Source organism: Amblyomma mixtum, chromosome 9 (genome assembly GCF_055824585.1).
Source record: "Amblyomma mixtum isolate Tamu chromosome 9, ASM5582458v1, whole genome shotgun sequence".
NCBI classification, from domain to species: domain Eukaryota; kingdom Metazoa; phylum Arthropoda; class Arachnida; order Ixodida; family Ixodidae; genus Amblyomma; species Amblyomma mixtum.
The window spans coordinates 123,432,866-123,456,785 of NC_143020.1; the positions used below are offsets into that span (position 1 = coordinate 123,432,866).

The 23,920-nt window shown below is 47.6% G+C and overlaps 1 protein-coding gene across 2 annotated transcripts in view; it reads right to left on the reverse strand.

Annotated features, from left to right (window-relative positions):
• Nucleotides 1-23,335, reverse strand: part of LOC149331070 (uncharacterized) — a 49,099-nt gene extending 25,764 nt beyond the window's left edge. For both annotated transcript variants that reach the window (XM_089561805.1, XM_089561806.1), the window contains exon 1: nucleotides 23,016-23,335. The gene's annotated coding sequence lies outside the window, so the exon portion shown is untranslated. The remainder of the gene's footprint in view (nucleotides 1-23,015) is intronic.
• Between the last annotated feature and the right edge of the window lie 585 nt (nucleotides 23,336-23,920).

Sequence of the window (23,920 nt, forward strand, 5' to 3'; positions counted from 1 at the left end):
CGTGTCCAGCATTTCGCCAGTTATGGAAGCGTTGGCCACTGATGATTTGTCCTCCTGAAAAAAGTTGTACCATGCAATAAGCTCATAGAGTTCGTCACACAAATATCATAGAATTATCATACAAATCATAGAAAATTATCATACAAATGTCATACATTTCTGTAAAGTCGTGCAATCATCAAAAAGATATCACAGAATATTATACGAATTGTGTAATATTTTATGAGGAAGCCTCTATGAGGTTATTGCATCATAGATTTTTTTCAGCAGGGTGAAACCGCAGTTTCCAGCGCGGTGCACACAGCTACCGTTGCAACATTCCGAGCTGCTTTTCTTCTCTTTTGTCGATTTTCTGACGGGGATCCTGTCTGAGGCAAAGTGTTCGAAGGACTGAAGGGGCAATAAATGAAACGTGCTTTGTCTTGCTGCAACCTATACTTTCATTTCAGTGTCAGAGTTAGGTTTGGGGTTTGGAATAACGGAATAAAGTTTTTTCTTTACAAATTAGGACTTTTTCAAATGTTTATGGTTTCCCTCTTTGCGCGCAATCTGGCGGTCCATTCTTTTTGGTATGCAAGCCCTCGAGCAGCTGCTGGAAGACCCTATGAACCCAGCAACGGAAGAAGCAACAGTGCCTGCATTCGTGTAATAGTGTTTCCCTCTTGGCATGTGCACAAATAAATAGAAGTATGCGCTGCATATTGTCGTTGTCTTGATTAGTATACCAAAGCATTTCCCGCTGCCCAAGGCTGCAGGGCAGTAATACGTCAACTGTAAGTATTCAAGTTCCACTATTTCCCGATTCAGACAGTACAGCTGTAACGGAGGGTGCTTTGTTAAGCACGCATAGCTCGTAGTGACGCTTTGTACTTTCAGGTACTCTTTGTAGCAGGCAACGTCTTTTTCTGCGAGAATGTCTCCGAACCTAGCACCACACTGACACCTGATGATGAAATAAAACTCATTGGTTAATAGACTGCAAACAACAGAAATTGAAAAATGAGAAAAGAACTTCCTACTGCTGGCTGGAGACTGAGAAAGAAACTTCAGTAGCGTTTGTAATTTACTAAGACGACCATGTTCAGGAAATTAATTAATTAATAGAATGGGGGGCACGCCACCGCATCGGAACTCGTCATGCAATCGCCCTTTCTTCACCTACTGCAGGCTATCCTGATATGGCTTCCCGCCACTTCAAGTATCAGCGCCGAAAGCTCAGGCTTTTTCGCGACGCATGACGCCACCGTGTCCTCCTGGCTGCCTGCCGACAACGACTTCTTCGACAACGACCACCCTGACCTGCATCCGCTGCTTCCAGCGGTGGACCAGCCTGTCATCTGGCAACCGGGCACGAACACAGGAACCAGCCACCTACATAAGCCGCTGTATCGCTGGGGCCATTTGGGGCACGCCACCGCATCGGAACTCGTCATGCAATCGCCCTTTCTTCACCTACTGCAGGCTATCCTGATATGGCTTCCCGCCACTTCAAGTATCAGCGCCGAAAGCTCAGGCTTTTTCGCGACGCATGACGCCACCGTGTCCTCCTGGCTGCCTGCCGACAACGACTTCTTCGACAACGACCACCCTGACCTGCATCCGCTGCTTCCAGCGGTGGACCAGCCTGTCATCTGGCAACCGGGCACGAACACAGGAACCAGCCACCTACATAAGCCGCTGTATCGCTGGGGCCATTTGGGGCACGCCACCGCATCGGAACTCGTCATGCAATCGCCCTTTCTTCACCTACTGCAGGTTAGTTATCTACCCTGTGCCGCTTCCTACCGCTCTAGCGACCCATTCTTGCTAGCGGTGTCGTGCCCCATTGACGCCATTGACTGTTGCAAAAGGTTGCTGTATATTGCTTGCCCCTTCTGCCTCAACGTCCACCTGACTTGTCTCCTGCTCATATTATCTGGAGACGTCGAATTGAACCCAGGCCCGACCGAAAGCAAAGCTCCGCCGTCTCTAGAATCAATTTTCGAAGCTATATCACGCATTGAATCCTCTCAGAGCACTGTAATTGCAGAGCTTGCCTTGATCCGTTCCGCTCAAACAAACATTGAAGACTCGGTCCGCCGTCTTTCAGCGCGGGTCGAAACACTGGAAAAAACAGTCGAATCTAATCCGGAAAATGTAGCTGCACCTATAAATAACACCGACTTGGACAGACTTTCTTCACACGTAAAAGCATTAACAAACAAGTGCGACGACGCTGAAAACCGCTTGCGCCGCTCGAATTTATTGTTTCTCGGTCTTCAGGATGAGCCCAGCGAAAGTTGGGCACAGTCTGAAGCACATATTATTTCCTTCTGCTCAGAACACCTAGGCATTACTATAGATAGCCAAGACATCGAACGCGCGCATCGACTGGGCCGTTTCCAAACAGACAAAAACCGCCCAATAATTGTTAAACTGGCACATTTTAAAGATAAATCAAGAATTCTTGTTGCAGGGCATAAACTTAAAGATACCTCATTCTCAGTTCGTGAGGACTATTCCGCGAAAGTTCGACAAGCGAGGAAAAAACTTTTTTCTTACGGCCAACAAAGCAACGCCTCATTTAAGATCCGCTTCGACAAGTTACTTATCGGCAAAAGACAGTTCACTTTCAACGCTGAAACGGATTCCATTGTAGAACTTAAACCATAGCGATTAGCCAAGGCACCATGTGTCCCGTTCCTACCGCAGGTTCAACCATCCAAACGCTTGCGTCCTACCGCAACTTATCAGAAAGCTTCTGTCCTGATGACCAACATACGCAGTTACCTGCCAAAAAAAGAAATAGTTGAAACCGTCCTTGAAGATCATAACACTGACATTGCAGTATTTACCGAATCTTGGCTAACACCTGATATTCAAGACGCAGAACTGCTGCAAGACAACCGGTCCTTTCATTTCTACAGGCGAGATAGAATAGGTCGCAGGGGAGGGGGCATTCTTGCTCTTGTCAAATCTAACATTCCATCCGCTCTAATCGAGATTAATTGCCGCAGCGAAATAATATGTCTTAAAATCTGTCTTCCGTCTCGTACCAACCTAGTAATTGCATGCTATCGAGCACCTGACACAGATCAATCTTTCATTACGGACCTTCACTGTGTGCTTCAAGACCTGCATTCTCGACTTCCCCACGCCAATTTTATACTCTGTGGCGATTTCAACTACCCGGATATCGACTGGGAAGCTTTGACAGCATCGTCTCGCCAATCTAAAGACTTCCTTGAACTCGTCCTTACATTCAACCTCTTCCAAGCAGTTCATGAGCCAACACGGGGCTCAAACATCCTTGACCTCATTCTTGTCTCCAGTCCAGAATTAATCCAATCACTTTCGCAATCTAGTGGACTCAGTGATCACAGTCTCTTGTTTTTCGACCTAACCATTGAACTTTCCGCCCACCAACCTTCCGTCAAATACATCCGCGATTATCGTAATGCCGACTTAGCCAGTGTGAACTCCGACCTCGAACAATTTTTCGCTGCTTTCCTCCTATCCATGTCTACGAGATCCGTCAATGAAAACTGGTGCCTTTTTAAGCACAAACTCTTGTCGCTCATTGACGCTTACGTACCACTCATATGCATCCGCGGCGACGCCACTAAGCCTTGGTTTTCGAATGCTTTGCGCAAATTATCGCGGAAGAAAAAACGCCTCTTCCGTAATGCCAAAAATTCTACATCATCTGTGAAATGGAACAAATACTTCGCCAGTCTTCGCGAATACACCCAGTTATTACGGTCGTCTAAAAGAAAATTCTACAATCATGATCTCCTAGACATAATGCGCTCTAACCCAAAGAAATTCTGGAATCTGATAACGCCCAACAAAAACAGCTCATACAACATTTCTTTGAAAAGACAAGATGGCACACACGTTCCGCTTTCAGAACGCTCTGATACTATGAATTCCTACTTCACCTCAGTCTTCACCCACGAACCACCGGACAACATGATTACTTTACCGCAACTTAATCTTCATTCAATGCCACCTGTTACCATCACATCTGAGGGAATTTCTAAGCTCATTGAAAATCTCAAGCCGTCTACTTCCCCAGGACCCGACAACATACCTGCCAAGATCCTCAAAGGAACCAAAGAACTGTCTAGCCAAATCCTACAGCTCATTTTCGACCAATCTCTAAAGACCGGCCAAATTCCGGACGATTGGAAAACAAGCAAAGTTGTGCCCGTTTTTAAGACCGGTGACCGCTCTGACCCCTCGAATTATCGTCCTATTTCATTAACATGCATCTCGTGTAAACTCTTTGAGCATATACTGTACTCCAATATTGCAGATCACCTCGATAAAAACTCTTTTTTCTTTCCCAAACAGCACGGTTTCAGGGCTGGCTTCTCATGTGAAACTCAACTCTTCGAATTCACAACTGATCTTCATCTAAGTCTAGATTCTTTATTTCAAACAGACGCCATTTACCTAGATTTCTCTAAAGCATTTGATCGCGTTCCTCACCAACGCCTTATCTGTAAACTCGCATGCCTGTCACTCGACCCTCTAGTCTTTTCCTGGATTCGCTGCTTCTTGACTAATCGCTCGCAGTTCACCGTCATCGCTAATCACGCATCTGCAACTACCGTAGTTATCTCCGGTGTACCCCAGGGTTCCGTCCTTGCTCCACTTCTCTTCCTAATCTTCATCAACGATCTTCCATCTGGAATCTCGTCATCTGTTCGTCTTTTTGCGGATGATTGCGTCATTTATCGCCGAATATCTGATAACACTGACCAGGAATTATTACAGGACGACCTAAATAAAATACAGAAATGGTGCTCCGACTGGCTCATGCAGCTTAATATTTCGAAATGTAAATGCATGCACATATCACGCAAACGTTCCATTACTAATTTCCAGTACTCCCTGAACTCTGTGGCGCTGTCAGTAACGAATTCTTACAGGTACCTTGGCGTCGAAATAACGAACAAATTAACATGGTCAGACCACATTATCAAACTTTGCGCAAGCACTTCCAGAGCACTTGGCTTTATCCGAAGATCACTATCAATGTCCCCCCCACCAATCAGACAACAAGCATACGAAACATTCATTCGCGCTAAAATGGAATATGCCTCAGCAATATGGAACCCTCACCAGGCCTACTTAATACAACTGCTCGAAGCTATCCAGAATCGGGCAGCGCGCTTCATAACGTCGCAGTATTCGTCTCGACACAGCGTTACCAACCTAAAATCGTCTCTCGGCCTTGAACCATTAGCATTCCGCAGAAAAGTATCAATTCTTTGTCTTTTCCACAAACTATACTTTAAATTCCCTGCACTACGCCAAACTTTGTTATCTGCTCCCTTACGCTCATCTCGCCGATTATTCAACTCCCTCAGCATTCAGCGGTTGCATGGTTCATCCAACGCTTTCAACAAATCTTTTCTTCCCATCGCCATAGAGGAATGGAACAATCTTCCTGAAACCGTTGTCATCGAAACTAATCCCACCAGATTTAGGCAGCTAATAACAGACCACTTGATCCAACCATAGCTACTTCCCTCGCGATGCTCTGAGTGCAATTTGAACTGCTTGTGTTATTGCGACACCCCCCCCCCCCCCAAGTGTTTTCCCACTTATTTCATTTCCGTACTTTTTAATGTGTAATTTATATACTACTGCTTTGCCATATATATTCTGTTCTATTTGAATCAACTGACGCTAATTTCACGTCAAATTTGTTATTCTTGTTATTTTTTGTTCTTTTGTTATGCTTTTCTATGCTTACATGCTTTTGTATGACTGTTTCACATCACTGTCTTCCCCCCCCCCCCTTATGTAATGTCCCAGACGGGATCTTTAAGGGTTCAATAAATGATGATGATGATGAAGATGCCATTCATAGAATTCCTCATCAACGCATGTTGCGCTTACCAATAACAGAGCTCCTGTTGCGCATAAAACGTAGCATATTTTGCATTACGTCCGTGGACATCAGCTGGCTAGTTTCTGACTCCGTGCACTAGTATACGTTGTTTGTGCTTTCTACGTGACGTAGGGTGCCTATTTATATTCCTTTTCGTCGCGATTTAAACATCCACGGTTGTTCTCTGTGCGAACGGAGCGACCAACGAATGCCACGACGCCAATGCCGGAACTTGCTTTCAATTTCCCAATACAAGTTTTAGCGCTCGGTAAGTCCTTTTAATGCGTTATGCTCGCTTCAGCAGTTTTGGTCCAGCACGTCTACGTTGACGCACCTGTAGGGCATCTAGGGGTTTTTTTTCCAGAAACCCATAGCGCCAAAGGCATTATAGTGGGGCTACAGGAAACAAAAAAAAAGAGTGCAGCTTCACAAGAGTGACAAGAAAGCATTATTTCATGTAACCCACAACACATCTTGAACGCACCTCTGCCATACAAGTTTCTATGCTTTCTGTAACATTGAAAGCGATCTGACTATACTTAATCAGCAACTTCACTACCTAACCATTATCCCGTGACCAGATTAACGGACGGCCTAACCATATCAACGAATACACCAATTTCGTAAACCTTTTTTTTAATGCATCGGAAATTAATTTTGAGAAAAGAAATCCCCGCTTCATTATGCTGACTTTCACATGACCGGTGCGACCTGGCTTTTATTACCGTGGTACACGTATTTCTTGCCGTTTATGAAGCATCGTGCGTGAGATTGACTTCTTCGACACTGATTTTCGCGAAACTCCCTACACTTTATTTTTCCTTGCGTACCCCTTCCCAAAAATCCTCTTAAATGCTAACTTTGCTTTCTTTTTGTTTAGAAAAAATTTTATTTACATATGTACACATGCCAAGGTTACTAGATACATTCACATTTACAAGAACACATGACACATGTAAGGCGAGCCAATTAAAGAGGTACCATAAACATTTCTAAGTTACTAACAGGAATGGGCGATGTAAAATAGGAATGCATATATACCGATTGTCAGAAGAGCGAAAAGGCAATAACTGGACATTGAAACATTGAAAAGGATACTTTAGCGCCAGTTTGGCCTAAAAACCAAGACAATACGACCGTTATTTACAGAAATAAATGGGCATGACCACTGTCGGAGAAACTCTTCCTCACCCAAGAAAAAGAGTTCCTCGGACAAAAAACTGATCAGCTCCCGTCGGAGACGGCCGAGAATTGGCCACACAGCGCGGCGTCGAAAGCCACTAGCGACCGCGGCGCATCGACTGCGCCATAAACTAAAAAGACCTGCAACTATTAACAGGCGAGCAAAACGGCCGCTGGGGAAGCGGCCGCGGGAGACGAAGCACGAAATGCCCTGCCCACGAAATCCCGCATGAACCGCGCGCCAAAAGACACGCGCTACAACACAGGTGACTGTAGCGTGGCGATTAGATTCCGGGAGCGGGCAATTCGGACAGGTACTGGAGCGTAACACACCCCACCGTTCTAACCGATCACAAGTAGGGAGCACTGCCCAGCCAAGTTTCCAGACAAAGTCACGTAGATGATCTGGGAGAGGTGTCGACGCTAAACGCGCCCACTGAACCCGGCGCATAGGTGAGCGGCGAGACGCCGGCACAACAGGTAACAATAGCGTGCCCATAATGTCCACCACACGGTCTGCAACGATGTTGACAGCAGGTGCTACTGCTCTAACATGCCTGTAAAAGGCCACTGATGAAGCGTAGAAAGCTGTAGGTTGCTCTGACTGGGGTCCATGATTAACAGGGGCCGCCGGATCCAAAAAGCGTAAAGAAGGGCCCAAAAAGTACCGAGCCAGGATTCGCGCCGGAGACGCGTTTCCTAGCAGGATACGCAGAAGACTCTTCAACGCTAACAGCGAGGACGTGACGGACAAATTTGGAAAGGCAAACCCTCCTCTCTCCCGTGGTTGTCCAAGAACAGCACGGGCCACAAGCTCGGTTCCGCCTGACCAAAAGAACGAAAAAACTGTAGTCTGCACTCGCCTTATGACACGGAGGGGTGGTTTAACAGTGTAGCAGAGGTACCAGAAGGCACCGAGCATGACGGACTGAACCAGGTAGCGCCTCTCAAGCAGAGGCAAATCGAATGTCTGCGCCCTTCGCACACGAGCTGTAATGTCTTCGACGACCGAAGACCACACACCATTCCATATTCCAGCACAGTCGTAGGTCACACCTAAAATGCGCATCTGCGCGCACCACTGCAAAGGTATTGAAGATGTAATACGAGTTTGGGTAGACCCCACAAAAAAGTAACAACTCTTCGAGTAATTAAGAGCAGCCCCAGACAAGGAGGCGTACTCACGGAAAACATTTAAAGTTTCAAGCAGGCTGCATTCATCAGCTAAGTACAGAGTGATGTCGTCTGCATAAGCAGTGACGCGTACCGCTTCGCTGCCTGGCAAAGCCAGACCTCTAATAAAGGAGTGGCGATTGACTGCCAAGAGGAAAGGCTCTAATGCTAAGACAAACAAAAGGGGGGAGAGCGGACAACCTTGACGGACGCCGCGGCGAACATCAAATGCGGTACTTTCCCGGCCATCGAGGAACAGAGTGCTTGAAATATCTCTGTACATCTCTTTAATGAGAAGCACGAAAGAAGGTGGGAAGCCGAAAGCACCCAGCATCCCGTAAATGTACTCGTGCTCTAAGAAGTCGAACGCCTTTTCCTGATCAAGGGAAACAAGAAGACCCTGTGCGCGCCGTCGTAAAGTATACGCTAGGATGTCTCGCGTTACAGAAGATAAACTGTGTATTTCACGGCCTGGGATGGAGCAAACCTGGTGGCAGGAAATAAGTGACGGGAGGAGAGCTCGTAGACGACGAACGAGTAATTTTGCTGATACTTTGTAATCTGAATTTAGCAGGGTGATAGGGCGCCAATCTGCCGGACATGTCGACATAGGAGACTTTTTAGGAATAAGGACAATGCGGCCTTTTTTGAATGATTCAGGAAATACGTGCTCAGTAAAGCATATTTTTAATACTTCCGAGAAAATAGGGCCCACAATATCCCAAAATTCTAAATAGAACTCCACAGGAAGGCCGTCTGGACCAGGCGCTGAGCCTCGTTTCATGGAGTCCAACGCCTCCTTGATTTCATCTGTTGTTGGCACAGCCATAAGGCCGTCATGGAGTTCAGTTGAAACCTGCGGCAAGCCTGCTAAAAATGGGGCTGCGGAAACGACATTGCGATCAACTAGAATGACCGACTGAGCAATACCCCTGAAATGGCTAAAAAACGCACTGAAATTCCTGCCACCTGGTTGGGACGTAGCCCCGGCGGAAGATGCAAATGCAGGGGCACCTTGAGTGTACAACAGCTCTTGGCGGGCCAACCGAAGCACCTCAGGATGAGCAGTTGGACTGCGTCGACAACGCCATGCAGCCGCTGTCAAAGAGGAGGCACGTAAAAGACGCTGTAGGCGCTCCAAAAGCTCCTCTTTCCATGCGCACATAAGCGACGAAGGCGACGGGGTGCGTTGAGCAATACGTAGCTTCGCCGTCACCACACGCACCTCATCTGACACGCGAGCCCTAAGGGCTCGACCAGATGCGGCGCAATGGTGACGCCACTGCTCCTTCAGACGGTCCCAGTCACCAGGCACCGCCCCAACAACCGAAAAACGCAAGACCCGTGTGAGCCCCTCTTTAGTGCTGGCATCGTGAAGTATGCGTACATCCAACCGCCATGGTCTATGGGGTGATACTGCAGGCGCCGGAACCGTGAGTGATAGAAGAAAAGGGCGGTGGTCTGATATGTGCACCGGCGAGGATGGCAGCGTCAGTACATTAGCGACACACACTGACCGCGAAAGGCTCGCCGGAACGTACGCCCTGTCTAGCCTACTCGACGATAACCCGCGACGCCAAGTCCACACAAAGACGTTGCCATAGAGGAGCTCATACGCGTCCGTGAGCAAGAAATGGTTCACTAAGCGGCGCAACTCACGCGCATTCCAGCCTGGCCTACCCCTACCAGGGCCTTGCACATCGGCGACCGTATCGAGCACGCAGTTGAAATCGCCCAACATCACAACATTACGCCCTCCAAGAAAATACACATCTAAATCTTTAAAGAATGCGTTTACCAAAGTGGAATGCGCAGGCGCATAAATACAAAGAATTCTCAGGTGAAGTGCGTTAAACGTGCAGTCGAACGCCAACACGCGTCCAAGCGCATCGTAGGTAACATGATGATCGCGCAACAGTGAGCGGTTCAAAACAAGAACGCCAACGCCGCTAGAACGCGTGCTGGCGTACAAAAAGAAGGCATCGACGCCAAACCTACGCTTGAATTTCAACACGTCACTGAGACGAAAAAAATTGGTTTCTTGCAGGCAGACGATATCGCAACCCGAGGAACGAGCGAATGCGACCACCGTTGCCTGCTTCAAAACACTGCGGAACCCCTGCACGTTTAGAGTAATAATTTGAAGGTTAGTCATTTTGGAAATGAAAAATGAAACCTGAACAGTCGTGATGCTTAGGCAATACAAAGCGCGCCGCGAACGGCGCTAAACCACCTCACTTTTTGCGGAGGGTCGGACCAGAGGAGGCACGAGGCCTCCTTGGCCGACCGGCAGAATTGTCCGAGTCCGTAGTCGACGCATGTGGACGCTTTAAGCTCGAACTTAAAGCGACCATCTCAATATCCGACGACTCTTCGCTAGAAGTGCTAGCGCTGATCCTCGATGTTGAAGAGGACGGCGACTGCACAGGGTCAGCGTCTGGAGATGATCTTGGCTCTCGTACAAGCGATGACGAAGACGACGATGGCGGCGTCGGGTCCTCCTCAGGCGTGATGACAGTCTCGTCAATGACGAGGTTGACTGAAGAGGCCGAGGACGTCAAGCTGCTGTCGTCACCGTCGACCTCAGCTATGTCGGCGTCCCTGCTCAAAACCGCAACGCTTGCCGCGGGCTTTAGCGCGGGCTCCGAGGGTGGCACGTTCTCAGCCTCAGATTTTTCCAGGGACACAGTAGGCTCGGCCCCTGTCTCATCAGGGACGCTCGGAGAGACTTTGTTAATTAGCAATCCTTAAAATCTGCTTTTCAGCGTAGGAAGCGAAAATATTAATCGAAGGACGATCTCTGCAAGATCTGGACTTGTCCAACCTACGAGCACTTTCATTTTTACCGATTCAACACACGTTTGATTTACACGTACAACTGCGACAGATAACGAACGCTCGGCTATTAAGGCGAAAGCCTTTAATGCCCCATACTGTTGTTAGCAGACGCGTCGGCAGCCGTGTCGACAGACGCGTCGGCAGGAATGTCGACAGACGCGTCGGCAGATTCGTCCGCCTTTCGGCGTCACTGCTTAATAGGCTCAAGGTTCCAGCATTAATAAAGGCGCATCTAGTGAATGCATGGGCTTTATAAATAAAATAAAAGGAGTAAAGTCAAGGAAAGGAAAATAAAAACTAAAAATAAGATGTGAAAATAAAAATAAAAACAATAAAATTAAGAATAGGAGCAAAAAATAAATAAGAAACAAGATATGAAAAATAAAAAAGTAAATAAAAACAAACAGTGGCCAGGAAACGCTTTCGCCTTGCAGCACTTTAGTGAGCCAAAGTGCCCCCTGATTTTTTCTGCATAATGCACTGAGCTAGAAGTGTTTGCCTAGTGCATCTGCTTGGTGCCGAAATGTACCGCCAGCAGTGATAACAAGAGGTAATGTACGTGCACTATGCCCTCGAAGTGCTTTTAGTGTACAGTACACTTTATGCGCATCTGCGTAAGAATTTACACAGGAGAGAAACGACTGCTAACTTTCCCGCTTGGATACATCGAGTACGCTTGCATTTGCTTTAGCTCGCTTAAAGTTCAAGTTGCCAACCGTAGAATTATAGCGAAACTTTTACAACGAATTATTTTCGTTCTCACGAGCTCTTCTGCAGTGTGCATCCTGCCCTGCTCTACGTTTGCTTTGTATTTCAACTGGTGTCTTTGAGATGGATTTCTGTGCAGCGCCTATAATACGCAGTGCGACCAAGAATTGAAATTCATCTATACCTAGTTATGAAATTGATGAAGATGACAATGGAGCATCTTTCGATCAGCAATCCGTTCTTTAAACTTACTAGGATTATTTACCTTCGGGTTTATATTTTATGTGCATTTTAGAGATATGGGAAAGAAGTCACTTCTATAGAGATTATCTACAACAGCCCTCACAGTAGCTGCCAATAGCAAGGTCTATCGCAGCGCGTTAGCTGTGTGCTGCATTAAAGCATGTTGGTTCTCTTCTATAGAATATGCATGACCGAGATAACAATATGAATTTTTCGACTAGCGCAACTCGAGAATCGGTTCTAATACCTCCCCACAATGGGTGGTGTGCGTGAATATCGCCGACCAACAGGAACGGCTCCGGAAGCTGGTAAATGAGTTTTTCAAGTTAGTCAATGGAAAGTTGATGATGTGGTGGTATGTATAGGCAACATACGGTTATTACTCTACTACATGTTAGTGCTCGTATTGCCACTGCCTCTAAATCTGAGAGGCAATTGAATTCTGAAAAACAACAGCAACGACACCTGATGAGGAGGTACTTCCTTGCCAGTCCTTCCGGTACACTACATATTTCTCCAGAAAGTTTCGTTGAGTTTACCGTAGGCAAACTATGTTTGGTTGATACAGCGCGAGTATTTCGATGCCAACCAGCTTCTTTGTAGCCCTCGGCAGTTCCAGTGCATAATGCTTTCGACAGCCATAGTTGTAAGCGAGGACGCGAAAACTAGCCGGAGTTATTCACATATAGCCGCATTTATTATCCTGCTAAATTGACAGATGTCTTCGGTTTGAGACGGTCTTGGAAAATCCGCCTCTATTTGGGGGACTCCTTCAGCGTCTCCGACGCTGAGAAGCCTGGTATTACCTCCACTGGAGACGCGGAAGCAGATGTGGATTCGTCAAGAGGGAGAGACTCTCTCTCGCGTGCCTGTATTTTCTCAGAGCTCTGTGAAAAGTTGACCTCTGGGACAGGGAATGTTGGCGATGGTGTATTGCGTGCCCAGACGGCGCCCGCCTCTGCACGCTGCGCCAGCGTATCCGGAGAGAAGCTAGAGCTTCGTCCGGGCTTCAGAAAACGTTCTTTTCTGTAACCTTTATCTGGATTACTTTTTTTTTCTCTTTCTGGAACGCCTGACGTGTTCGTGAATGCGCAGCGTGTGTCCTGTGACAGTTGGGACATTCTGCTTGACCGGCACTGCAGTTATCAGTCAGGCGCTCATGGGCAACGCTCTTCGCATTGATGAGATTTCCACGGCATGTTTTGGATCCGTGTCCGTACTCTTCGTAGTTGAAAAATCTTCTCGGGTTTGGGATATAGGGACAGATTTTACAGTGGATGATTCCGATTTCACAGTATCTGGTAGACGGCACCGTTCAAATGTTAAGGCGATATCGGATGCCTCTTCCTCGTTTCGCCTCATAGTGATGCTGCGAAGGGCAATCGCACCTTGATCTCGGAAGCATTTCAGGAGATCAGACCCTGTTTCGCGGGTCAGATGGCATTCTGATATACCACCTTGTACAGTGTTTAGATTCCGTTTGAGGGGTGACTGTCACCAGATGGTGAGCAAACTGCTTTTGCTTGAGAGGATGTCAGAGTGATCTTCCTGCGAAACTTCAACCAGAAGGTCATCGGATGAAAGTGTTTTTGCTTTGTAATTTTTTCCTATCATTCTCTCAAGGGTTCTAGCAATAACAAAAACAGACACTGCAGGAACTTTGTCGTTATCTACTAGGGAGTGAGAATAACCGCATTTACAATGATTGCACCGGTATTGATAAAAACACTTATCTAAAGCAGCCGTATTACATTTCAGAGAGACTAGACAACACGAAAAAGATGAAGAGTTATCAATGCCGCATTAATGTATTTAAGTATTCGTTTTTCCTACCCCAATTCTGGACTGGAATAAGCTTCCGATTGATGTGGTTTGTTCACCTGGTTTCCAAAGTGCTGTTTAAATGATAACCTGATGTATTTCTTCCAGGTCTCATGCGTTTACCAGCGCTTTGCCGATGTGTTACCATTCATACTACTTGTGAACTCCTTTAGTCTTCTCTTAGTATGCTGTGTTATCCTTGCTGACATGTTTCCCAATATCTTCTGTGCATGTGTTATTGTATGTAGTAATATCCCCCCATAATGCCTCATGGGCGCTGTAGGTACTTGCAATAAATAATTAAAAAATATCAGGAAACGAGGAAAGTAGTCACAGTGCGGTCGATTTCTAGTGGAGCCTTCTACGGTGCAGTTGCTTTTCAGGAATTCATCAGGCTTTTTGGAGGAAGAGGAACTCATGCGATATAGGTATGCTGACGGTTCCTGAAATGTCGCCTGTGTTGCCCATTCTTATTTACAGATAGGTCTCGGAGCCCCTGACTCGTAAACAGGCGGGGAGCCCGTCGGCCGGAACTTGACCATGGCTCCAACCGCCGCCGTTCATGGTTTCTAACATTCACCTTAAAAACTATCGCCACGGTGCGGATGACATCTTCCGTATAAGGGGGCTATGGGTCCGTGGTGGCACCAAGCACCATCACCTTGAGACTCAAGGTGGCGTTGCGGTGATGGGAGCGAGATGCTAAAGCCCCGGGCACGTTAAAGAACAACAAACAAACAAAATAATGTATGAATGAGGCAAGATGAACAACTAGATGGGAACTTTCACTCGTAAAAGCGATTGGAAGCGGCAGCATAAAATACCGAGGAAGTAATTTGTGAGGGTAATGAAACAGAACGAAGTTACTCAAATTTAACTTATGACCAAATGTTTCGGAGAATCCCCCAAGGTGGAGTAGATTTGTAATAAGGGAGTAATTACTCATTGAGGTCCAAGCTTGCCGTCCTGGTTAGCTCAATTGGTAGAGCGACTGCTCCGGTGTAGCGGTGGTCCTGGGTTCGTACCCCGGACCAGGACGAATTTTTCTTTAACTACGAAGTTTCTGAGAAAGCTATATAGCTTTCCTTTGTAGCCGTACGGCTGCGCTCGGGTGGACGTCAGTGAGTAATTACTCCCTTATTAACTTGATTATGTTAGCTTATGTCGATTATATAAGCTGGATGATTGTCCTCTGCCGTTGGCGCATCTTCCTGACTGCCTTCAGGCTCGCCTAGCTCATTTCTGTCTCAAAACCTGCTTTGTACGAACTATTCAAAGCTATCCTCAACTTCCGATTGGGAAGATATAGATTTGGGCCCCTCTGTTTTTTTCCACATCCATGCCGGTATCCCGAATTGGGTCTAAAAATTACAACGAGAAAGCCAAAGGAATGTTCAACACTCTAGCAAGGGAACAGCGGTTTGAAATTGGTGGCGAGGTGCTGGAAGTAGTAAGGGAATACGTCTACTTAGGGCAGGTAGTAACCGCAGATCGGGATCGTGAGAGGGAAATAACTAGAAGAATAAGAATGGGACAGAGCGCATATGGCAGGTTCTCTGTGGTCATGAATGGCAGTTTACAAATATCCCTCAAAAGAAAACACTTGTATCTTACCGGCACTCACCTACGGGGCAGAAACGCGGAGGCTAGCGAAAAGGGTTCAGTTCAAGTTAATGACAACGCAGTGAGCTACGGAAAGAATAATTATAGTGTAACGTTAAGAGGCCGGAAGTGGGCAGAGAGGGTGAGGGGATAAATGCGGGTTAATAACATCCTAGTCGAAATCGAGAGGAAGAAATGGGCTTGGGCAGGGCATGTTACGCAAATGGAAGATAATCGCTGGTCCTTAAAGGTAACGGAGCGGATTCTAAGAGACGGCAAGCGTAGCAGTGGACGCAGTAAGTTAGGTGGGCGGATCAGATAAATAAGTTAGCGGGGATACGGTGGCCGCAGCTGGCAAAGGACAGGGTTAACTGTAGAGACATAGCAGAGGCATTTGTCCTGAAGTGGGCGTAGTCAGGCTGATGATGATGATGATGCCGGTAGCACGCCTGAACGATATTCTTTCTCGTGACGTCTCACTTATCTAACTCGGCCACTCTGAAGACCCAGTACTTTCTCCTCTGCCTGCACTGCCCCGGAGATCATAGAGCCAATGATCCATAAAAACCATAAGCACACTGAATGAATCTATATACAACGCATCAAAATGCGCAACCAGCACCAGACTCCACTTTATTGCAGCACACCCAGCAACGCAACGCCACCCGATTACCATCTAGAATAGCCATCGCAAACAGCGAAGACGCCGCAGTCTCAGAAGCACAGGACAAGCAGCCTAACGCACCACTGTCGTAGCCAATGGCATCGGCAAATGCTGCTGACATCCTGCAACGATGTGCCTCGAGTAAAGGCCCTGTGCGCAGCCTAGCATCTAGAAAAACTGACACAGCTACGCCGACTGGTAAGCCAAGCACTCCTTCTTCGATGTTACAACCACACACTACTACTACCATTTACGCAGCTCCACAATATCAACAACATATCCAACACATACCGTCAATGCTAGAATCTGATATGAACAAAACAGAGATCCCGTTAATGTGCTTTGAAAAGACTGAACAGACTTCACCGCCTGACTGACACTGCAAAGAAACTTGACTCAGCCAACGAACGCAACGAAACACGCCAGAGCATGCTTGAACGCCTTCTCCCAAATGAAAACTTTAGCTGCGAAAACATGGCGTACATTTCTCAGTCGCAAAAGAGGCAAGGAGAACACCTAAGAAACACGAAACATTTTCCGCACAAGCTCATACCGCTATAATGCTGGCACGCAGGACGTATTTCTCATACTACAAAGCACGCTTCTGCAGCCAAAGACAGCACAGACACAGGCACTTTTCGCAACAGACATAAAAAAGACCCTGGATAATGTTACACATGATCTCATACTCAAGTCCGTTCAAGACACACGATGCGGCCCCAACATGTACAATTACATACGCAGTTTTCTCAAAGGTAGGGTAGCCCTTTTCAAGGCAGCGCCGTCTCTCTCTCCTCCCCAGTCAACATTACCCGTGGACCACCTCAAGGATCCATTATATCTCCAACCCTCATTAATATATGCCTGAGAGCTCTATCCACGATCTGAAACCGTCATCCCACATTCTACGCCGTTACCTTGTGGAACGAATCCGGATGTCCAGGGGACGTTGAAACGACCCTCCAGGAAAGCATACACACCATAGTGGATCACTTCCACGTAACCGGATTCAAACCACCGCCCTGTTACAACTCACCCTACTCGGCAGACAGGTACCAAAGGTGACAGCGTGTAGAATACTCGGACTCCTAATACACGATTACGACAATACAAACTGCAACCATGTACAATTTCAAAAAAGTTTTCCTATTCGTACCGCACAGTGCGTGAGCCACATGACTGAAGGAGCACGAAACATTAACAACAACGGTTTATGGGGTTTGAGGTCCCAAAGCGACTAAGGCTATGAGAGACGCCGTAGTGGAGGGCTCCGGAAATTTCGACCACCGGGGGTCACGGAAAACAAACCATACGGTGCGGTTGATGCAGCGCCCAAACGCACTTCTTCGAACTACTTCTTATGAAACGATACTCGAGCAATGAACTTCACAGGATGAGAACGCAAGACAGTTGAAGCCAGGGCTACTGCGCTGCGAACGGAAATTCAGTGACCGCGAGTGGCATCATGCCTATGCAGCTCCACGCTAATGACTGGTTATCAGGAAGTGAAAGCCGCGGTCATTGTCTCACGCCTCGATGGACACCTCAACCACGCCGTAGGGGAAGGTGGGAGTGAAAAAAGTAAATTAGCTGTGGTTTAACTACTGCTCAGCCTAGTTAGAGAGTGAAAGCTCTAGTGTATCGAGTAACTAGAAGCGGCTTGGCGTCAGTAACGCTGAGAACGTTCCGGAGAACTACCAGCACGGGAGCTCGTCGAAGAGGCTGCGTCTTCGTTCCCTTCCACGTCAGCGCCGTCTGCGGCGAGATCAGTCCCGGTAGGCACCTTTTCAACGCGCAGAGTGACGTTATGCTAGGTCACGTGACTTGCACTCTGTTATAGGGTATATGACGTCATCCATTCACCCATTGTTATTCTTACATTTTGCTAAATTTTTCAAAGTCAAGCAGAAAGTCACATCGTGTTTAGCACTTGTAGTTATCCACTGCTATAGAAACATATCAACTCATTAATTGTTGCAATTAAATTGCATAATTAATGTTAATTAGGCAAAACTTCATCTTTACAATGATGCATTACATGTGGACATTGTTTACTCCAATGTATTGTCATTACTATACTATGACGTCACCATGGTCAACCACAGTAACTAGTACACGCCTAGATGCAATAAGACTAGCGATCCTGCGGCGCTACTCCGCGGCCAAGCGCGGAGCTCGGCGCTGCGACCACCTGTTTCCAGACGCATATCCGTTGTCTAGGCACGCCGTTGCTAACCGCCTGCTACTCCTCTCGAGGCTCCGGCGCCGTTAAGCTTTTGTTATAAAAGACTGCCGAGATCTCACACACCTTATCCGACGGATCCTTAGCAAAAAAGTGTACGACGCCATAGCGTAGTGTGTTAGGCTTTCCACTCTGAGCAGTTTGACACGTTTAAACGCAGGGCAGTCTCCCATGCCTCTCAGGTGGGTGTGGGGGAAGGTGAGGATTCTGAGCACATGGCCACACCATGTCAAAGCTATCGTATATCTCCCCACAGTGCGGGCAGCGCCCATATGTACGGATCAAAGTGTTTGGCGATGGCAGAACAGAGAAGAGTTCCTGTCTGCACTGCAGGTGCCGTGGAGTTCGCTCCTCCGCTTTGCTCAGCCCCTTGGCAGGTGTTGGGTAGAGACGGTGGCTGTCGCAGTAATGAATTAAGATTTCGCGGGACCGCAGAAGCGGTTTATGAGCTACTCAGCCAGGAGAGCTAGAATGAGGAGCCCGGTGTGTGATCGCTCGGGCGGCCGCATCAGCGGCCTCAATGCCTCGTAGACCCTGGTGGCCAGGAACCCAGATTACATTTGAACGAGTTGGATCGGCGAGAGCCCGTCTTACAATTTGGGAGGCAAGAGGTGATATTTCCACTGCAAGGTAGCGTTCACAGGCCCGGCGAATGTCTGTGCTAACCGTTCTCGATTTTGGATCGGTGGCAGCGAGAGCTATTGCTATTTCCTCCGCTCGCGTTGAATTCGGGGCCCTAAACGATAGGCCATCGACATTCACTCCCCGGGGGACTACGACAGCCGTGCAGAATCCCGCGGCCGACGGCCCTGTGATGTCTGCGTAGTAGACGCCCTGTTTAGATCCATATTGCCTCTCAAGCGTGCGAACCAGGGCTTGTAGTCTGCCTTTATGTGAAGTCATGTCCATGTTACGCGGGAGCGTAGCGACACAGAGCATATGGCGCCACAGCATCGGCCTCTTTTGATGACGTCGACAATGCTGTCTCATGCCTTTAGTGCCAACTTCAATGTACACACTGTCGAGGCACAAGTGGATACTGTCCTCATTAGGGCCCACGGTAACGTGAAAGTTATCACCCTTAACATTAACCGCTAAGTCGGAATCGCGTAAAGGCCAGGGCCACGAGATGCGAGGTGATGAACGCGCCCCTGTTAGCGAGGTAATGGACGTTAAATTTTTCCTTTCCGTTCTTTTGAAAAACAAAAAAGTGTATAAAAGTAGACGAGCCATGTGAATGAGCCCGGAATGCAAAAATGAGAAGGTAATGAAATAGCGCTCCGATGATCTGTGCTGCAGCGGCTACATGGATGTTCACGGCCGCTAGAAATCATTACAGCGCCGGGCAGCATCGCCCTGGCCACTGTGTTCACTCGCGCAAAGCGCCGTATAGCGCGGCGGCCGCAAGACATGGACGCAGCGGGCAAAGCGAACGCCGCACTAGGTGTTCACCAGTGTTGTAGGCGTTACCGAAAAAAAGTAACTAAATGCGTTACTCGTTACACTAACAAAAAAAGAACGCGTTACCGCCCTACGTTACCTACAAAAAAAGGTAACGCATTTCCGTTACCGTTACCGAAAAAAGGATCGCACGTTACTTTGCCGTTACTCCATGGCCATAAATTTTAATCAGTGGTTCCTCGCTGTAAGAACTCAAGATAACAATTTTATAAAGCTTATACTTCATATAATTCCAACTTCACAAAGAAAACACAGCTGAACTGAACAAATTTACAGTAATTCTGGTGTGCTTCTGCTTACGAAATTACGCGGAAATTGTGTAGCAATAACGAAATGCTTAAATGTCATAGTTCAGAAAAATATATTTGCGCACATAAACCATTTTTTTTTACTTGAACCTGCATAATTATTGCAAAAATGCTGAGTGTTTGCGTCAAGGTGTTCAAGGTCAGCTTCGCTCGCAAAACTTAGCCGCAGTTGCAGATAGAAACAAATGGTTGACTGCAATCCCCTTTTCTGTGCTGTATCATTGTACTCTTTCTATGGCTCTCTTGGGGCCAACTTGAAGTGAACTGGCGACATTCATGAGTTTGCTCACAAGAGGGAACTGCTTCCACCAAGAATGCGAAAGTGTCACCTGGGAACGATACATTTTGGTTACTAAAACAAGCTTACTAAAACAAGCTTACGCAGAAACTCACTTAAAGATTTCTCCAAATGGTTCATTGGTGGCTTGGCATGCGTCCACTCTTTAGAGAGTTGTGTGTGTGGGTGGTTTGGGGGTGAATACAAGTGGGTTACTGCGTGTTCGTGCTTTCTTTTTTAGTTGAGTGCGTCGTCAAGGGCAGGTGTTTTCTGGCATGCATGCGAGCCGCAACAAGGGTCGTCGAGAGCACCGGTAGATTTTGTTTATTTGCACCATCATTTTCGGCGTTTTTTTTTTTGAAAAAGAGGCGGAGGGGAACAATTGAAATAAAAAGTAACTAGTAACGTGACACGTCACGTTACCGAAAAATGTTAACGTAAGTACGTTGCCCGTTACAGGTCCGAAATGGCAACGAGTACGTTACTAAGTTACCGAAAAAAGTAACGCGTTACCGGTAACGCCGTTACTTGTAACGCGTTACCGACAACACTGGTGTTCACTGGTTACCGCTGACCACCCGAGGGCGAGCGGCATCGATTTCTCGCCCTCTATCCTCGGCGCAAGCGAGCGGCAGTATCCGCCGGAGCTGCTTGTGGCCCATTCAGAGCGGCCTGAAACATCCTTAAGTCCGTTCACTTGGACTGCATACGACCCGCATACCTTACGGCACGGTTCGGGTGTCCACCGAGATGTGAGAAAAGCACTGCGCCATTTCCTTTCCCGAAAAGCGAACCAACCAAGCGCATGCCACTGCATGGTCGCGACGCCGAATGCACGCGCCGAACACAATGTTGTACACAGTCCGAAGATGATTGCTCGAGGCCTAATCTAAAGTACTCTAACGCGGTTCAATATCGCAGGAAGACTGACCAATACGCGGGAGCTTAGCTAGACGCTGGACCATCACCCCACGGTCCGCACTATCCTGCAGCGCCATTTTTACTGAAGAGCTTAAGTGAACATGAAAGCAGAAAAAATTTGGTGCAGTTTGGCCTAAACGACAGCGAACCCTCATGTTTCGTTATACTGTACAGCCGACGCCGATGAATATCCAGCAGGAAAGGTGCGCTTCTAAGCCGAGTAGTGGACCCCCTGGCATTCCAGGAAAACCAGAAATTCGGGTAGACGAAGGCGAGATTCCTCCTTGCCCAAGAAAGATTTGGATTGCACGAGCGATCCATACTGCGTGGCAAGGAAGCAAACCCGTTGGGGTGTGCATTTTTGACAAAGGCTCTGCACCTTCGCGAACAGTCCCGAAAAAAGCGTAATCACCTGCGAAGAACTGCGATACCTTGCCAGCCTCCTGGTTTCTTCTGGCGGGTGCATGAAAGGCGTGGCAGAATGACAACGCAAAGGCCGCACGTTGGCAGCGATGAATAGGAATGCCGAGGGTGAAGATAAACGCCACTAAGCTTCTCTGTAATCTTATGATTCCCAACAGCGTTGGCAGTCCATCGCATCTACGATAACATGCATGAATGCAGTTCTGCTTCTTGAGGCGACCGAACTCAAAAGGAATAAAAAAAAAATTACGAGTCCAAAAATCTTTTCTAACGCGACGATTCAATGCCACCTTGCGCGACATAGGATACGGTCATGTGTGCAATCGCCAAACTCTTGGAAATTTCACGACAAGGACTTAACTGGGACAACGTCGCGAAGGCTCTCTGCGTGCGCATACTAATTATTGGATGATAATTGCGATGCGTGCTCAGTGGCGTGCACTTAGAATGAAACATCAGATTTAGGCAGGTAGTCAGCAGTAACATCAGTACGCTCAAGTCTCGGCGAAACAAACACCCTGCTTCTCAACATATGCGCGCTATTGCGAGCGATATGCAAGAGTGAGTAACAGAACGCATGCAGATGCGACTCAAGCGAGCGCCGGTGGTTGAACTTAAAATTGAAGGCTTCTTCGATGTGGATGAAAATGGCTTTCGAAAACACAATCTTTTCTCCCTCAGTACCGGATAACAAAATGACTTCTTCACACAGTTAAAGCCTGTTTCACATGCATGCAAGCGAAAACGCTTGCGATTTCTGTCCCCGAAGCAGAAAAACGTGTTTCGAGCGGCCGCGACAGCTACAGGGGCCAATGTGACGATGTTCCGAGAAGTACGAAAGTTTTCGCGGCGTCGCGCCACTCATTCGCTTGAAACATCCTTAACCTTCCCGGTGTTAACACCGGCAAGAACAGTGCTTCTAAATTGAAAACCTGCAGTACTCGCTGAGTGAAGAACTACGGCGCTTACTTCCATCCGTGCTTTCTATAGAAGAGGCGAGCCGTGATCGCGTCAAGGCCTGAGTTTCACTTCTACATCGGCCACAGCCACGCGACCACCCTCAGCGGTATATGACTGTATCTGTCACTTTCTTTCACCAGTGCTTCTGCGATTTGGGCAACAAATCTCACGGAGTAAATATAGGTCGTTACGGGTTCTTCGCGTGAGCACTAAAAGCACTTTATACGCTAATAAAATTCTCGATTGTTGCAAGACTCGCGTATTCAGCAATGCCAATTACAGAACTGACCAGATGCCATCGCACTTACCACTCTTGCTGCTGAGGTTGAAGCTTTGGGGAAGGCTTAGTTCACGCAAACCGATCGTGTTCACACATTGAAGATATCACGCCAACAACACCGCACTTCGAAGACAAGCCGGCACTGGCACGTTGGCAAGAGTTCTTTCTTCCGCCGCAGAACAGAATATCCACCGTGAATGGCGACGGTCAGGCGAACAGCTCACACGAACACGACGTTGTCAGGCGCCGGTGGTAGCTGGAGCTTCAGAATTTTTCAAGCCATAACTTGACAGAAATGACAAACAGGGGCTGGGGTCACATTACGACGAGATGCATAAAGGGCGCATTAGTCCAATAATTAATTCCAGTTTCGAACTACGTCACAAGTAATTAACGAAATGACATCCGAACACCGCTGTAACGGCGAACCGCCGCCTTGTCTCGGCCAGGTAGGCTTAGGCCTAGTCTCGCTAATTATCGTCCGCCGGGCGGGAACAAGCGGGAGGCCTGATAGCAGAGTTGATAGCGCGTGCTGCAGCTGAGGCCGCAGCGACTCTTTTGTTTTCGTGTTTTTTAGTTTTAAGACTGCACTGTTTTATCTCGGTTTGAAGCTCACGTTCAGTCGCGCTCGACTGCTTTGCTTTTTAGCAGACGGGAGCATACCAGTGCCACGTAACCTTTCCGTCGCGATTGGAAAGACGGCAACAGAGCATGCTTGGCTGTCGCCGAAACTGCTAGTCCGCTTGACTGGGGATTCCGTAGCGTTACCATACTATCACGAGAACAGTGGCAGGAAGGTTGAAAAATATCCATTTCGACCTTTGGCAGACCTCTAGCGGTCGAACTACTATTTTCTAGAGTGAAGATCACTTTCCTTAAACAGTGCAACGAAGGTTAGGGGCCAGCTATGCGCATATATTTTTCCGCTCTTCT